We start from the raw sequence: 13,546 nt of genomic DNA on the forward strand, positions 1-13,546 counted from the left end.
TATACCACCTTTGTGTGCTTCTTGACTTTAAGCAAGTAAGTTTATTACTTTGTATTACAAATTGGGTACTTGATTACGAAGTTTGTTATTTGAAGATTTGTATAATTTAGCACATAAATTACATGTCGTTGCTAGCTAACCTCCCCATTTCTTTAGTTTGATTGATACCATTTCTCGAGAAAACCAATCGGAGTGGATTATATTTTATTGATATGAGCGTTTCACAGTAGTATTGTAACGTGCTCGGCACACGTACCGGAAGAAAATGGAAGAAATATGATCAATCTAATGCCCTACCCAACTCACACACCCATACGTAGTGATACAATTCAGGGGCAACCGAAACCGAAGACATTTTTCACCCCTTCCTTGACGGACATTCATAAGCCAGGATGGTTCCACATCACAAAGGCCGTGCGAACGCAGCACGATCGAGCATTTCAATCTGGGCTCGTCATTTTAACAATGCCAAGCGAAAGGCTTCCATAAAATATGCATTAAGTATTGGAGCAGATAGTGAAAGTATCAGCCATAATTCAAACTCAACGCACCTTAAAGGGTAGAAACGCCGGATAGGAAAAAATCGATCGATGAAAAATTAATGCCCCTAGTTCCTGTTCCCAGTTGAGGGACCGCAATGACAACCCATAACGCCACCAGTGAACCTATCGCAAACGGAACATTCGCGCTTTTCATTGTAAGCCATTTACTTTGGTTTTTGTTGTGCAGGTTGGAAAATTGGGTCGATCAAATGGAACAATCTTTCCCATTTTATCGTAAACAACCAGGCGCCTCCATTGCGGTGAAACGGCTTATTGGGATTTCGTTTTTTAAATCACCCTTTTTTCAAATCATTTTTTTTTTAATTACCCTTTTTTAAACCAATATTCGTAGTAGCAATTTCTAAACAGATGTTTATAATTCACTCAACCATTTTAAATAAATTGAACAACCAAAGAAGTTCAAATTCACTTGAAAGAAGGATTAACACACTGGTAATCATAAAACATAGATCGAAAAATAGTTCGACCTACATGCACACATGCCCACAGACGATGGAAAACCACATGAAGCCCGCAAATTTAAAAGCCAAACTAGCGCTACAGGTGGTTGGTTGCGCTCGGTTTGGTTTGCTGTTAACGGAGTACCAATAATGGAACCGACCACGCGCTTTTACTAAAGTGGTATATTTTGATGGAATCACTAAAACCGGTCACTTTTATGACTAATCTTTCGTGTCATAAAAACATTGTTTCGGTTGTAAATTCAATTACAATGTTGACAAATCTTTCATCCACATCATTAGAATACAGATTCCAGTAATGATTGGTTTTCGTATTTTCCAAATGACTGTTTTCCCAAAGCTGTATCCATTCCTCGATTGTTGATCACACCGAGATTAATATTTCATGGTACAAAATGAATCGTCTGCCCAAAGCGGAAATGAAAGCAGATTAATCGGATTGAAAAGTTCATTTGAATCAATCCGAAGCAAAGCCGAACCTGCTCGACGTCATCAGCATGGTGGCACCGGTAAGACCATTATCTTTGCGGCAGAGGAGTAATTAAATCCTTCCATTTGGGAATCCGATGAGTTTCACCTTCATCGATTGGGTCCTGGGCGTAAAATCCAACCGTCCAATGAAGAGTCGACTGGCAGTAAGGCAGGCTGCTAAAATATTTACCCACATTGGCTTGTTAACAGCATTCATATAACTCCTTCCCCTGCCCGCCAGTACGGCCCTTTCCGGTGCCCATCTGTCCCACCGGAACTGCATCTGCGTGACGTTTATCTTCGCCGTAACAAAGAACAGATGCCCAAACTCGTCCCCGAGGCGACACCGTGTGTATCCCGCTTTGCCGATCCTTCCGCTCGAGGCGCAGCTCAACTGGAGAGTGCACTCAGCAGCATAACAGCACGTGCCACTCGTGCCTTTCATCACACACACACACACATATACTGGTGCATCCTCCTTCAGCCTCGCGGGCACATGATACACGCTCTGGCAGCTGCGAGCCCTGTCACTCCTGGCGGCTGCAAAAAGGGCGACCAGGAGTGGTTTTGACTTACAACACGCGTGCCATGCAATCACACACACACACACACACACAAACACAAACCAACGAGTGGCCGAAGGCATACAACGATCGGACCATGCGGGGTTTTGAGGAGGACGGTACAACTGAGCACGTTCGATCCGTTTCTGGAGCGGAGGCCGATTTTGATTGACATTTCCCTCAACCATGTTGCATTGGGTGTGTGGCGAGGGAGGGGATATGGAACTCGTATCTGGAACCATGTCGTTGCAACAGTCCATTGTTTCTGCCGTAGCTACGAGGTGCAGATGGGGTAATCAAGTCGGTACGACGGCACATTGCATCCACTTCGAACGAACCGATCTGTCATGCTCCATTCACACATGGATGCGATTGGATGGCGCGGCGTCGAATGCATCGTTGGTTGGATGAAAGGTATAACCAGTTGCTCAGGTACATAAAGTTAACAGTGAAGGCATTCACAATTCCATAAACTTACTACGACGTAATATACTAATGGAAGAAATGCGTTAATGCTCGAACAATATTGTAGATTAAATGAATGTTTATTTATTTCTTTGGAAATTCAATAGATAAGCATCAATATTTTTGTTTTTCAAACAACCATTGTGTGCCTGTTCGTGAAGGGTATTAAAAGCTTAACATTACTCTCATTACTGAACAAAATGTTAGCTCCAGAAGCACTGCTTTGGCGAACACTAAACCCGATAATGTCAGAGTACAACACCTAAAACCAAACCGAACTTTCGAAGGAAACCCCCATTCCGGTCGATCGATGGATGGAAAACCTCAGCAACCGATTTTGTTCCCGTCGGTCCCAAAGGCACTCAGCCCGACTTCCGTGCGCCATCGTTGTCATCGTGTGGCAAACCACCAAGGCACGCAAGAACCATTCGCACATCCGTGAGCGTGAGTGAGCTCGGAGGGCCCCGGTTTGGCACGGGATGACGGTTGGCACGAATTTGACATTGATCAAATATTCATCCAGCGTTTCATCCGTGCGCACCGAGATTCGATTCGATACCGCCGTCTGTCCGTCGATGGTTCCGGATTGTGTGTATGTGTGTACTGGTGAGCGTTAGTGTGTGGAGAGAATTTGAGTTGACGCGCCATGAACAACCGCAGCGCTTGACCGGCGGAGCAATGCCAGGATGCAACCGAAGAGATGCGTGGACGGAAGAGCTCTTCCAGACTGAGCTTGATTCATGGCACGCTGTAAATTAAGCCGAAACTGCAACAAAAACGGAACCAACCGAGTACGACACAATGAGATTTATGCTTCATGTTGTTGGGATAATGTTGGCTTACGATATCTGCAAAAAACATGAGCTACGGTGAACAATGAAAGATAACATTGAGTTTAAGCGATGAATTTTTTCAAAATCATGTTTCGATGGTAAAAGATAGCTGATACGATTGTTTGGTGAATAACATTCCCCCAGAATGATCGTTTTAACACCTAAATAGAAACTATTTTTCACTAGAACACTTGAGTGGTCAATTTTGTATTTTAATGTTTATGTGTGGGGGGTGCCCATGGCGCAGCGGTAGCGCGAGGAAACACCACACCACAGGTGTGGGATCGAATCTCGAGTCTGGCACCCTCCGGTATTACGAACGGCTGACCACCGATCTATAATATACCGTCTTTCGGTCACACAAACTCTCTTCGGAGAGAGGCCTTGTCCCACTAGGGGATGTCGTGCCACATAAAAAAAATGTTTATGTAGGTTTTCCATAAAATCCCAATCAATTTGTTCCTGGGAACTCATTTGGCAATGGCGGTTTGAAGCGCCTTTGAAAGTTATATAAAAAAACGTTTGGGGGAGAGATATCAGGGACAATACAGAATAACACAGTATAGAAAATGGGTGCACGAATCATCAACTACTTAAATATGTCGAAAAACTCAACATCAACTACTTAAATGTGGCATGGCTATCAAGAAGAGGCAGGTAAAACATAAAATAAATTGAATGTAATGAAAAACGTAAAGCAATCATAAATAAATACCATAAATCATAAACATCCAACGCAATCGTTGGTGTCATATTTTTATGGTCTGATACGTTTTTGATTGGATTAGATGAGGTGTCAGGGCTATTGATAAGAGCTTAAATTGCACTTCACATGTTACCACTGCCATTGAAAAAATCACATAAATTAAAACAAACATCATACCGTCCACTTTATCCAGTTATTAATGACAGCGTCATTTGAGCGTCTGTTTCTCTTGCTTTTTTCCTCCACAACGTGATTGAATGCTGTACATAATTTACCCTGCTAATCACAACAGCGCAGCACATGACAGGCTTAGGTAAACAGCAAACGGCACAAGCAGGCAAAGTTGTTTTGTTTTTGTTTTCAGCTCAACAATCATCGCACAGTTGGCCAGATTCTCACGCTTTTCCGGACGCTCGACAGCCCCCGAGAAAGATTCTGACTACCAACAGCAGCATCATGTCAACTGCTCGAGCATAGCATAACATCGTTGCTCGCAAGGGCAAGAAACAAGGGCACGCTTGGCTTCCAGTGACCAAGAAGACCGGTGCGGTGAAGTGCGAAACCGATGTGAATCATTAATGGCTGATCTATCGGGCATGGTAATAGCCATCCCTCCTAGCATAGCGATGGTAAACGAGAAGCAAGGTTTTACCATCACCGTCTCATCGCACATCTTATTCACTGCCCCGATTGTTTGACCAAACTTTGACACCCGACAACAGGTTTCTTGCGAAAGAAAATTTCTCCACCACCATTGCAAGCAACACGTCAAACGTCAAACGGTGTGTCGGTGCGTCTTGTTTCACCATCGGGACGCGATGATTGACGTTTTCTCGTTAATACGTTTAATTCCCGCTTATCGGTTTCGTCTAAAGACTCGGTGGGTGTTTTCTCGAGAGGCGCTCAATGGCAATCCATTTCATTGCCCTGCTATTCATGAGTAAACGGACGAAACTAACGAAGGGAAAAATAAAGCAAAACGAATCACACATTTCAAACCCGTCTCGTGTGTATTATTTATGAATATCGGGATTATTCCATTCTCCAGAATCACCGAGATGCTTAACGGTGGCACGGTTTGGAGCAGAGAGCACCAACCATCTTTTCGCCACCCAGGCGTGGCTCTTTCGGGGGAATCATACTAATGATTCCCAGGAGAACGGTACACCGATGATGGCTGCCTCGCTTTTCTCCGCATCCTAAGCAGTTCTGATGAAGCGCCGAAGAAGTTAATCAAAAATATACCTCGCTTCCACGCACACGTGACATTCAAAACCAATCGAGTTGGTTCACTACGGCTGCCGTTACGGTGAAATTAATAAATAAATTCGTTGAGTGATGAAACGCGAGCAAACCGGATTGGCTGATGTGTTTTCCCTCCGATTCGGGGGAAATTAACATTATTCAGTGGGGAAAGGTACCATCCAACGAGAAGCGTATTCATTTATACAGTTGAAGTTAATTCGATGCCAAAGATGAAGTAATATTTCGCAGTCAACCAAACGCAAATGTAATTGATTTGTTGATTTATTTATGTAAGTTGAATACAATCGTGTGCTGTCAAATAAAAACAAGCAAATTTATTTATTTCCTCCCTCGGATGATTAGAGTGTAAGCGTATCTTAACAACGATTTGATGCCATCATCAACACATTCACATCCATTTATCAAAGGCAGTTTATTTCAATAGCAAAACTTTAATCCACGCCATCTTTCTACACCATCTCGTTAGATGCAGCAAAATGCTAGCATATTCCAATTTGTCAAAATCTCTCCATTGGCGTCAAGCCCGTTCATGCTGTCTTCTTGAAGCCACCGGCAAGCAACGGAAGGGTAACATACGTTTTTTTTTTTTTTGTTTCTGTTTTCATTCCATAGCCCAGGGCGTGCGATGGAGGCGCCTGGTGTCGCATAAAATTCAGCGCGTAAGAAAATAATCTGGAAAACCCGAAGATTAATGACGACCGCACGGGTACTGAAACTCTTCGCCAGAGGCCTCTTCACATTCTCTTCTGTGCAAATCACATTTTATTTTTACTTTTACACGGCAAGAAAAACACACCCTTACGGTAACGCCCCCGAATGGAACGGCAGGAAGGTTTAACGGTCCTTAGAGAAACGAATAACAAACGGTGATGCGGCTCCGAGCGGACACCGCGGGGGAACGGAGCGTCGGTATAACGCAATGGAACCTATTGCGTATAGGTACCTCGGAAATCTGGTGAATTATTAAATACCTTTCACGAATGCACTGGAGAACGCAGGTAGACAGTAGAGCCGGCAGAAAGGTCGTACGAATACGTGTCTCTTTTACGGATCGGCCCGTTTGTGATGTAGATTATGTCTCGGCCGAGCGTCTTGTGCAAGTCTTCAGTGAAGTCTTTGATTAAAGTCGGTGGGTGTGTTGGATATTTTGGCTGTTTCAAAAAGGTTCTGATGATGCTTTCTTCCAAGACCAAAATCGCTCTAAGAAGGCACGATCGAGAAATTGCTGCTCAACTTAATCAAAGTTTTTTGACAACTTTTCCCAGCTCCATCGAGCACTCCAGCGGTGGTTATTTTTTTGTTTTGGTAGATTTTGTTTTCTTTGCACAAGTACAGAGAACATGCGTGGGTTTCATGCTGCCCTAATGGTGCAGAGATCTCTTAAGGGAGTCTTCCTTTCAGCGTACCTACACTGTGTTGGTGAATAGCACGTTGAAAAAACGCATACCTTTAGGCAGATACACTGTTACAGTCACAAGAAGAAAACAGCTGAATTCGTAAGAGTCGGAGCACTGAACGCGTTCAACGAAACTTAACCAATTTGGAAATCGTTTAGAATGTTTATCCATGCCCTTGAAACGTTTTTGGCGTTCGAAGAAAACGTTGATCTAAGTGTATTTATGACGAACTAGAGGAATACAATTCTTTCAATTTTGCATATTTCGATTTCATTTGAAAACATCATTACACTTGAAAGCATGAAAAATACGTTTATTACATTCCATCAACCGTTCTTACCTTGCGCTGAGAATTCTTGAAAATTGCTTTGATTTACTCAGATTTCTAAAAAATAAAACACATGACACAAGACAAGAAAATTTTCTTTGGATACCATTCAACTCGTAACGTTATAACGCGTAACGAAGAACATGATAACCATATTACGATGTTAATTTGACAATTTCTTGAAGTTAAACAAGAGTTTTCTCCCACTCGTTAGATCTTTACTCATTACTTTTACCTTTTTTTCTAGTGAGCACGTGGTACACACGCGCAACAGGAGTTGTTTGATCGGAAAGCAACTGCTCCAATCGGCCCGGATTGCTAATAGGGTTGGCCATGGAACGAAGGAATCAAATTCAACGGTCAGTTGTTTAATTAGCACAGACAAGTGGAGCTAATGGGTGGCTTTCATTTGACACGTTTCTAATTATGGACGATGGACGTCTGCTAGGAAAAAAACTGTCGAGAGGCATTCGAACTTTGACAAATAATTGGTTTCTGAATCGAACGAAACCATTCACTTATCAAAATGCCAATACTTTTTGCAACATCAAAGGATAACCTGTGTATTTTGAGGTATTTTATGTAGAAAATGTAAGCGTGAGGTTACTAGTATATCTATCAACCATTTCACTGCAGGAAAAAGAGAACATCGGTAAATGGTATATCCATTCAAGTTCTATAACAAACAACTATATTTCAACCATTTACATCCATTATCCAATTCCATTTTGTCTATTACGTAGGAAGAGCAATTTAAAACAGAGCTTTCTGAAATGTCAATCATATTTTAGACAACTACATTTACTAGCAAATAGAGAGTGCATGTAAAGATTAGGCTATTTGTTGCAGTACCGTTGTAAGCAACCAAAAACGACCAAATCTTTCCACAACATGATCTATTTACTAAAGGGTTCTGTTTGAAGGTGATATACCTGTTATTTGCACAAAATGTTACCAATTGTATACAGAACCGTAATATTTGTAACTTCATTCCATGCGCTTGAAATACCATGTTTCATTAGTTCGTGCTTCATCGCTCAACCACTCAAAGCGAATGGCTCCCGTTTATGACGAAGCGAAAATGCACACGAGTCGTCCAATTTTCGTAGGAATTTTCCGTACCATCATTACGTGATGGTTTCCGTTTTCGAAATGAGAAAACTTTTGAGCTTGAAAATTAATAGCCACATGTTGAGGTTGCCATAGGGTTCCCTCGGAGGGGATGGAGGTTTGAGAGTTAACAAACTTTCACTCGTTGACTTCAGGCAGCGTTCATGTCAACTCACGCTAAACCTTTTTCTCTGAGCGAAATTATTATTGAGCTAGAATGCAGTTTTGACAACTTTGAAGTGGCTAATCAGTAAGTGTGAAAGCGAGGCTGAAGGAGCTACATGCGAAAGGGGGCAATCGGGCCGCCATATTGTCGACTGGAATCGTTCACCGTAGCTTGTCCATGGTCTCGAGTGCTCAGTGCGCTAATTGAGCGTCACCCGACGTGTCAGGAGTGTAATTAGTTGCAGCTGGTGGTGCTTTTACGCGCTGTCACGAATGCAGCATGACGGCTTCCCACTTCCACCGGTCGCCATTCGTTTAGGTGATGTTTCAATTTCATACCAAGCATTGATGTTAACAAGGATTGAAAATGTATTGAACTGACTCGAGTAAGTCCCTTCTTCCGATTTATACTTCTCACTACAACAAATTGCTTATTTTTAACCAAGTATAAGATGTTCTTCGTTTCTACTTAAATTCATTCAATTCCTTTTATAAGACAGGATAATCCAAACAGTCGTTCCACAACCACACCTAATTGAAAACTTTAAAAAAATTTGGGCAACGGAAACCAACGTTTTTAAGAGTAATTGGGATAAAACCCCTAAATAGGAGACATGCCCTGGAATACAGAAACCTCTAACCATGATAATAAGGACAATTGACGGAGGTAAGTAAAAAGAAAAATTTTCATTCCACTTCACAACCCTCACAATAAAATATGCATATCAAGTTCCGACGGCAACACGCGCCCATCATCCAGCAACGACTGAACCAAGAAAAGCAGGAGGAAAAATACAACACCAAACCACACAAAACACCGAAACGCTTGGCGCGTGCACATGTCGCAAATTGTTGGCCCCGAAAATGTGATACCGCCTGCCAATTCCGCTAATATGCTGCTGGGAGTGGAAAAATTCCGCTAAACATTCCCGCACCGAATGTCGCTGGTAACACGAGCCACGAATGCGATGGCGTCGAGTAATTCGTACGCGTTACCGGATCGCTTGGTAATGCGCTTGGAAACCGGGCATCGGCAGGTTGGGCCAGCGGTGTAGATGAAATTGGAAGAACTCGGTATGTGAAAGAGGCTGCCATACGCCTGGAGACGTGCGAAGCTAGGGGGCCAAAGTGTTTTCCCCCCTGCTGGGAACGTTCTCATTTCCATATTTTCAATATCTGAGGCTTTAGTTTGAAGCACTCATCACGAACTATCGCACGCTGCTCATCATTTTCGTCGTGCCCTCGTCCGGGTTGGCAGCACCACTGGCCGATTTCTCATCGTACTACCTTCCCACCACTCCCCAACAGTCCAGCGTGCGTCGACAAAGTTCATTTGCACGATGCCATGATTTTATGCAAGCACACTTACACCCTGCTCCAAACCAAGCCGGAACCGTTCCAAAGGAGGATGCATATTATTTCCACGCTTAATTAGCGAGCAGTTGCAGTGTTACGCAAACGGCGTACCGCCACCCATCGGCCGGCGGTCGGAGCGGTGATTCTGAGGTGCGTGCCCCGACTGCCGAGGGAAACGTTCTCATGCATTGATAATCGGTAATTAATAACATACGCTGGGCGTTTGAGGCAGGGAACGAGAACGGGTCAGAAAGGGGCAATGGTAGTGGGATGAGAAGCTGCAGATGCCGCAGCATCCGGAAAAGAAAAACAATTGTGATGCGTTCGCACCTGGTTTGCCTCAATTGACCAATCGATTGCATTCGGGGTGTCCACTGTCCACTGACGAGCTATCAAAAATTTCCAATGATCTTATTCCCCTCAACTTTACTGTTTTTTGATGAAATAAAAACCCTCGGTAAAACATTAGAAATACGAAATAAAAGTAAATATTAAGCGGTGGTTTTCAATTAAAAACCTACAGAAAAACACAATTGGTTCTCATGTTTATTCAGTGTAGAAAGCTAATTTTATGTGGTAAAACATTACTAGCGCACCAATTGGATTCATTTAACCACTTTGCTGCACCCTTTCGAAGTGGGAGTGAATGAACGTAATTTAGCAATTAAAACTTCCTAAACTCATTAAACCGCCACCCTGCGAGCGTTGAATGTGACTCCGCGGGACGCATGGTTGCTCGCTTGGTTGTCGTTCTACGGTTTTCATGGACACCACGTACCTTAACCTTCTGTTCTATGTGCATTCTTTTTTATTTTCAAGTGCAATTTCACAATGGAATAAGTAAAGTTCTATGTAAAATAGTACATAAGTAACCACTCGGTTTTTATTTGTAGTGGTTGGCATGCGGAAAATCTTAAAAGGATTTTTTGTTACTTTAAGGATTTCCAATTTTAGTTTAGTCAACTTATAAACCATAGTTTTATAAGACAATAAACATTAAAGAGCAATTATTTTTGTCTATGGTTTGAACTTTTTCACTTTGTCTTATACTAAGACTACTTTATACTTATTTTTTGTCAATAGAATCTAGCTAACGAAACGAAAGCTATTACGCAAAGCATAACCAGCAGAGGGAGACCAGACCAGAACATCCAGATAAAAGCGCTCACGTGAACGAACCGAAAACTTTTCCGACAGCAAAACCCTCAAGAGCGTATGGCAGAATAAATTGAAGGAAACGAGAAGAAGCAACCAAGGTTATAAAACTGAACGATGTATTTAAAAATAAACACGAAGCTACGCTTATTACAAAAAAATGACCAAAGCTACACGCGGAATGGAAATCTATAATTACTACCAGCACCGAACTTCGGGGCAATGGTGCCGTGGCTTGCAAGGCGAAGGTCACCGAACGTCCGACGCCAGACCGTCTGTCGATAACGTCGGTCTGTTTCGGATCCGGTGGTTGTGTCCCCTTAAGAGAAAGTTTCTGCATGCGATGCCGACTGGGTGAAAGCCATAAAGAAGAGCTTTACGACAAATGTCCTCGTGCCAGCAGTTTCCGTTAGAATGAAGTGAAAAAGTAAACACCAGAATCTACCCAAGGTCGGTTACCAATTTCTCAACCTGATGAAAGCATGTACTAAAGTCATACGCGACATCTATGCGAGAGAAAACTGAGAAATTGAAGAACAGCAAGCGAAAACAACGGAGTTACCTCGATGGTGTCCAATCAAATCACGGAAACACACCGAAGCGTAAACAATTCATCGGGAATCGGCAACTATCGCCCGAACGTGGGCAACCGGTTCGTAAACAAGCATCGCAGCAACAATTCGACCACTGATTACCAGTTGGCTCATCAATTTTCCCTCCCATTGCTTCATGCGACGGTACACTATCTAGGTGGGAGGAAAAACTGCTGGGGGAACAAGTAAACGGGCGAGGGGAAATAATATCGATTCCGTCGAAATTTATGCATATTGTCTGCCTGCCATACACCTCCTGCTGTTGCCGTTCCCTGTCGCCTCCGATTTTATGGAATGTCATATTTTATAGCAGCAGCGGCAAAACAATTTCGGTAACATTGTTTAGTTACGGAAAACCTTCAGTTGGTAGCTGGTGACGTCAGATGGATTCCGATCACGAATGGAAGCGAACTGACGGCGGGTTCATGGCGGAAAATTCAGAGCTTAGAAGTAAGGAAGGAAGGAAACCTAATCCACCTTTCCGTATAAATGCAAGTGGGAAAAAAGCAAAAACAGAGTTGTAAAACGTAAGTTTTGAATACTTGTATCTAAAAATAGACAGAAATATTACGAGCCACAATGAATTATTTATATTATTTGGAAAACTTGAGTGGTCGATGGAAGCAAAATCGTAAGAATCTTTTCGGCTTATGAAGGAAAATTAAAAACACGAAAAGCACATTCAAAAGTTTCGCTCCCGGGAGGCCCTGGGGGTGGATAACCTTTCCCACTTTCTAAAAAAGTCCCCTTTATTCAATTAACGTGATAGAATTACATTAAACCACACTGAACTTTCCTTGCTAAACGTGCAGTTTTTTCAAACGGTTCACTGTACTCGAGCGATGAAAAACGAAACGAACGTGCGTCACATTCAGCGAATTATTTACGATTATATCGTTCTGCTGCATGATCATTATTTAATTACAGGAAACGCACGTTTTAATCACATTTTTATCTGCCAATTATCTTCACCGCTTAACCGACCATACGCTGGGTCGAACGAGACGATGAATACCCGGTTTTATCGGTGGAAAAATGGAAAATGAATGTCCTCGTGCCTGTCTGATCTTCACACGATAGAGTACCTATACATCACTCAGCCGGACATCCATTTTCTCCAGAGATATTTTCCGAAGCCAACTGGAGACGTGGGTCAAGCTTTGAGACCAAATATAGCGCAACATAGACTTCGGAAGGAAAAACAACAATAGTAAACAGTGTCCGAAAACCATCACTCCAAATAGAGCTCGGTAAAGGTGGACTTATTGCTTCCTTCGTAACCCAACCTCAACCGTTTCCGGCCAAATATTGGACGAAAAGCCTGTCGAGGAAATGAAAAAAGCACATTCCATGCTTCTTTGCTTTTCCTCCTTTCAACCCACAAAATTTGGTAATACCACTTTTTCGATTTTTTCCTTCCGATTTCGCTCCACGTGGCGAGTACTCCGGTCGTCCGATATTCGAGCTCAAAGCCAACCGGAAGTGTTGCTCCCGTGTCGTGTCCGTAGACGGCATGACACTTTTCCCTCGCGGGACGAACAATCGCACTCAACACCAAAAAAAAAAACAAACACCCAGTGGAGCTATTTGGAAATTAATTTCCGCCCCTGATTGGCGATCGCACGTCGGCACGGGTAAACGATCGAGCGCTCCGGTAAAGCTATCGATTTCGGTTTCGATTTCCCCATCCGGCACGGACGCAAACAGATGGTTTTTCTCCGCGTCGGTGTTGTTGGCTCATTGAGCTTGATTCTGGCAATCTGGAGAATGCCTACCTTGAGATAGGAGGATAGACGCTAGCTAGCTGGAAGCGTGTCTCCGAAAACGTGCCCGATGCTGACGGTGGTGGCTTCGCTGCAAACAACTTTTCCGCACGCACGAACGATTCTGACGGAAGTATTAATGTACAATCAAATTTAGCCTCACCCAGCGAGGCGCGCACCGGAGGTCTAACCAATCCATCCCAAAGCTCTCATTTCCTGTTTTGGGTTTGGGGATTTCCACACTTTTTCAATCGTAATTACTATTCGCAACGTAAATGAATATTTGAAAAAAAGGGTTCAATATTGGCTTCTTTGCTTTGTTTCGCATTTCACACAAAAAGGTTTTTTTTA

Source organism: Anopheles coustani, chromosome 3 (assembly GCF_943734705.1).
Source record: "Anopheles coustani chromosome 3, idAnoCousDA_361_x.2, whole genome shotgun sequence".
Lineage (NCBI taxonomy): Eukaryota > Metazoa > Arthropoda > Insecta > Diptera > Culicidae > Anopheles > Anopheles coustani.